Genomic DNA, 5,590 nt, shown 5'->3' with positions numbered 1-5,590 from the left:
CAAATAAATAAAACCAACCAACATGTGCTGTGGGATGGTCTGTATGTCAAATTACTCTGATTGGTCAATAAATAAAACACTGATTGGCCATTGGCTAGGCAGGAAGTATAGGCGGGACTAACAGGAGAATTGAGGGAACAGGAAGGCAGAAAAAGTCACTGCCAGCTATCACCATGACAAGCAGCATGTGAAGATGCCAGTAAGCCATGAGCCACGTGGCAAGGTATAGATTTATGGAAATGGACTAATTTAAGCTATAAGAACAGTTTAGCAAGAAGCCTGCCATGGCCATACAGTTTGTAAGCAATATAAGTCTCTGTGTTTACTTGGTTGGGTCTGAGCGGCTGTGGGATTGGCGGGTGACAAAGATTTGTCCTGACTGTGGGCCAGGCAGGAAAACTCTAGCTACAAACATGGATGTGTTCAGTTCCTCAAATGAAGACAATTTGAACATACCCTTTGATCTCAGACTTACCCCAAATTTAGAAAATAATATTCTAGAGTGCGTGCATTTACCACTGATAAAACACTCATTTTTTTCCCTCTTTCTTCTCACCAACTTTAATTCTCCCAAATTCTGGCTCAGCCATACTCTGAGGAAGCACTTAGGTCAGCAGTTCTAGAGTCACTGTCTTTCAGCTTCTTCTACATTCCCTCATGCCCTCCCTCCCCCTAATTCCTCACAGTGGCATAAGATTAATGAAATAATGTCAAGGAGCCGTTTTAGAGCTTACTAGGAAACTCTCAGGCAGGAACTGTTCTGCTCCTAATCTGGAGTGATCTGCCCAAGAAGTGGTCTGTGTAGACCCAAGGTTGATAATGGGTTTGTTTAATTTGGCTGCTTTGCAGAGTTTTTTTTTTTGTTGTTGTAGTTTTTTTTCAAGACAGGGTTTCTCTGTGTAGCTTTACGCCTTTCCTGGAGCTCACTTGGTAGCCCAGGCTGGCCTCGAACTCACAGAGATCTGCCTGCCTCTGCCTCCTGAGTGCTGGGACTAAAGGCGTGTGCCACCACGCCCGGCTCTGCAGAGCTTTTAATTGACTTCTTTTTAATAGGATGATGTTTCTGCCTCACCTGGGCGAGGATTATTGATTTTCTCTGTGGACAGGATCTACCTGCTCTGCACAGTTCTCTGGCCTGTTCTTTCTCATTTATTTTCATTTCTATCTGTAAACTGGTCAGACTGGTCTTGGCCTCTGGAGACACCAGGCTATAGAAGCCTTTGCAGCCCTTGCTCAGCCATGGCCCCAGTGTTTGAGTCTCAGACACACTCTTGTTAGACATTTTTCCCACATCATTTCAGAAAAATCACTAGCATGCATGAGCCATTAAAATACCTGTTTTTTTTCTTCTCTTTCAAAACAGCCGCAGTGTTCATTAGCATCACAATAATTTCTTCGTGTTGCTGTGTGGAGAAGTTTTGTCTTTAGTCATCAGGATTAGCATCCTGGGCAGGTTGAGCATCATTTTTCTACTGAGACTGAGGTCTTTTCTATCTGGTGAGCCCCACCTTTTCAGTAAAGCTGAAATAGCCTTGTTTTATTTTCGTTTGTTGCTTTGGAGTGTATCTGCCAATGTAATTAATATCAAAATGGTTCTTGGAAGGGAGCTTTCTCATCTTTTGTTTCAGACGCTGGGATGGTTAGCTCCGGATGACGGGCATAATAGCAATGGTGGCCTTTCTTAACCTTCCCGCTTCTCCCACATTTGTTTAAAGTACACCCATCTGTGGTGTCTTGGAATTCATCGCTGCTCCTCTGATCTAGAGGGTGTGCAGAGGCCTTTTCTCCAAGCTTTTGCCAATGAGTCTTCTGACAAAGGGGCCAGGGAACCAGTTGTTGACAAAAAAAAAGAAAAGAAAAGAAAGAGAGAAAAAAGAAAAAAAAAAAAGAAAGAAAGGGGGGAAAAGCCTCTGCCAAAAGGAAGTCACTGTTTATTAACAAGGCATTCTTTGGCTGCTCCATAGTCTGAATATTTTACTGGACCATCCCAACTAAACAGTCTTGAGGGCTGGGATGTGTGGTTTAAGCAGTAGGTTGTTTCCCTGGAGTATGCAAGGCCCTAGGTTTCATCAGTACCCAAAGAACAAAGGTCTATACATTTTTGGCTATTTTTTAAAATTGTTTTGTTGTTGTTGTTTTTAAAGACAGTCTCTATGTAGACCTGACTGTCCTGGAACTTATTATGTAGACAAGCTAGTCTTTAACTGACAGAGATCCCCCTGCCTCTGCCTCCTGACTATTGGGAGGGATTAAAGGTGTGCACCTCTAAGCCGGGCCTGGTTCTTTAACTAAGGTGAATTTTGGCAATTCTGATTTCATTCGATATGTCCTGTCTCTCTTTGTCATTCTGCGGCTACACTTTGTGACTTGGGATTTCTCAGGCTCTGAATAAAAGTATTGCTGTAGATGAAATTCTAAATGGTCTTATTAAATAAGAAACACAGAGCCAAATACAGAGTTAAAGCCAAGAGATCAGAGCAAGAGCCACGACTCCCTTTAGCTTACCACTCGCTGCCGTCCTTCCCCTGAGAGAGAGAGAGAGACCTTCTTCCTGTGTCCTATCTTTTATTGCCTTTCTGTTCTGCCTTCTCATTGGCTATAAGCTGAGCCACATGACTTCCTCGTCACTGCCTGTCTATACAGACCTCCTGGTCTCTATGGTTGGTACTGGGATTAAAGACTCAAGGGTCACCAAGCTTGGCTGGGTCCTTGACCACACAGAGACTCTGCCTGCCATGTGATCGGATTAGGGGCGTGGGCTACCACCACCTGACTTCTATTCCTGGCTCGCTAATGACCTCTGATCTCCAGGCAAACTGTATTTATTAACATACAAATAAAATCACATTTCAGCACAATTAAAATATCACCACATATTGCTACTGCCTGACGTGCTGAGATCATGGACTAGGAGAACTGAAGGAATTGAATGTCTGGTCTGAAATTACTGGCTCTGCCCATAAGAAACTTCAGTCCCCAGTGGAACTGGGAACTACTGGTTCTCCTGTGTAAAGGGGGTGTCTCTGTGTTCTATAAGACCACCCAATTTTAAATATATATACATATATATATACACATATACATATAGATATGTATATGTACACACAAATAATGTACAATATAATATACACAATATATACAAAATATACAATATATTTTTGTTTTGTTATTTTCTGCTATAAAAATCACTTGCTGAGTGTGGTGGCACATGCCTATAATCCTAGCACCCTGGAAGCAGAGGCTGGGGGATTGAATCAAGTTCAAGGCCAACCTGGTCTATAAGGCAAGCCAGGGACTACGTTACATAGTGAGACCCTGTCCTCCCCCCTCCAGAAAAGTTTTGTTTAGCCAGGTGTGGTAGTTCATGCCTATAATCCACAAATGGGAGGCTGAGGCAGGCAGGACACTATGGGTCGGGGGCCAGCCTGGGCTACATAGTAAGTTTCAGAATAGCCTACAAAGTAAAACTTGGTTTAAAAAACCAAAAAACCCCTTGTATTTCTTTCTCTTCCTAAGTGTGTCTCTTTATTCTGGTTTGTGAAGAAAACTTGGAAGAGTAAACACCGAGACAGACGTCCATGGCCCAGGGTCCAGAGGAAAGCCACTGAGGACCAACAGCTCGCTAGTGGGTGGAGGGACCACTCAAGGACCCTGCTCCTTTCTCTTCTAGCCAGTGTAAGGCGCGGGCCGCTGCAGCCTCCTTGGCATCTGCTCATGACTTCATGCCTGTCTTCAGAGCAGCCGGCCTCTGAAGACAGCGGATTCTCTTCCATGCTGGCTCACAGGGTGATCCTGCCACGGTATCTGCTGGCCCGGCACCATGGAAATCCGACAAGCCCGCCAACAGATGGGCTTCTCTCTCCTTTCCTTTATTAGGGTCAGAAAGAGGCCCGGAGGAGGAGGAGGAGGAGGAGGAGGAGGAGGAGGCCGCAAGCGAAGACGCGGTGATGTACAGAGAGGGCTCGTGAAACTCACGCTTTGGGGAGAACAATACAGCGTGGGTGTCATTTTCAGGTGTGGTAGGGTGACAACTTAAATCGTCCTGTTTCCCTGCTCCGTTTGGGCTCCGTTTCCTCTCTTGCATAATGCACACGCCAGGTTCTTTGTGCTGTCCTTAGCAGAGAGCCCTGGATATCTCAGCCCGGAGAGCCGTGGGGCTCTCTAATTTCTAAGTCAACTAGAGATTTCACTGCGTAGATGCATTTTTATATCTTATATTTTTATTGCTACACCAATACATCGATGTTAATGGCGAATTTTATCTTACTTTTTGAAACAGAGCCTTCCTTGCTGAGTAGCCCAGGCTGGGCCGGAACTCACTCTATAGCTCAGGCTGGCCTCAAGCTTGTGGCTTTCCTGCTTCAGGCTCCTGAATGTCAGGATTACAAGAATTTGTCACTAGACCTTTTGATACCGTTTATAATCCACTGCTTTCCAAATACACTTTCACCATCTTTGGGTTAACACTAGATAATTTTGTTTAATGGTAAACTATAATAAGAGTATTTCTCAGGGAGAAGCCATGGTTTTGGTTCCAAACTCAGAATAAACCAGACACTGAAGAGAATTCTGGAATGGACTCCGTTTAAAAAAATAGACCAATATGCAAAACTAGCATGCCAAACTAACTGACCAACAAACATGCAATGAATAGTAAAGATTTGGGGTAGAAATGTGGATTCTTGTAGTGATTGGACAATGATGACTGAAGCTGCAGTACTGACGTCACCTAATGTCTTCACCGCTGTGCCCTCATCTGTGAAACTGGGGCATAATAGCAATGATGGCCAAGGGGCTGGGGAGATGCCCAGGAGGAAAAATGCTTGCCTGGCAAGCACGAAGATCTACGTTTGAGTCTCAGCACACATGGCAAAAGCCTTTGCCTGTAATTCCAGTGCCAGCCAGGCAGAGAGAACAGAATACCTGGGACCTATGCTAAGTGGTGAGCCCAGGTACCAAATGAGAGGCCTGATTCAAAAAATAAGATGGAGCAAAATTATGTGTGTCAACTTGTCATTAATCTCTGGCCTCTACACACACACACACACACACACACACACACTATATATATATATATAAAATGGCTGAATTTGCATCTTATCTTGGTGGCTGTGGTAGTTTGAATGTAATTGGCCCCCATAATCTCATAGGGAGTGGAACTATTAAGAAGTGCAGCTTTGTTGCAGTGGGTATGGCCTTGTTAGAGGAAGTGTGTCACTGTACGGGCAGGCTTTGAAGTTTCCTATGCTCAGGATACCGCCCAGGGTCAGGGGTCAACTTCCTGTTGCCTGCAAGCCAAGATGTAGCCAGCACTACATCTACCTGCATGCTGCCATGTTCCCGCCAGGATGATAATGGACAGAACCTCTGGAAATGTAAGCAGCCATCCTGTAATAAATAGTACTTTTTCGTCGGGACCAGCAGCTTTCAAATAACAACATGGATACTTATTAATTATAAAAGCCTGGCCTTAGCTTAGACTTGTCCCACTGGCTCTTATAACTTAAATTAACCCATATTTTTACTAATCTGTGTTCCACCTCATGGCTTTTACCTCTCTCCCATTCTGTGTATGACTCATTCCACATCT

At 44.3% G+C, this 5,590-nt stretch overlaps 1 long non-coding RNA gene across 1 annotated transcript; it reads left to right on the top strand.

Moving 5' to 3' along the window:
• Positions 1-1,447: 1,447 nt before the first annotated feature.
• On the top strand, positions 1,448-4,996 carry LOC119087163. The gene is made up of 2 exons (XR_005090606.1): positions 1,448-1,497; positions 3,517-4,996. It is a non-coding gene; the product is annotated as an uncharacterized LOC119087163 (long non-coding RNA).
• Positions 4,997-5,590: the final 594 nt, after the last annotated feature.

This window comes from Peromyscus leucopus, unplaced genomic scaffold (assembly GCF_004664715.2).
Source record: "Peromyscus leucopus breed LL Stock unplaced genomic scaffold, UCI_PerLeu_2.1 scaffold_1619, whole genome shotgun sequence".
NCBI lineage: Eukaryota > Metazoa > Chordata > Mammalia > Rodentia > Cricetidae > Peromyscus > Peromyscus leucopus.
Note: the sequence above shows the minus strand (reverse complement) of the source record. Positions and strands in the feature narration are given on the sequence as shown.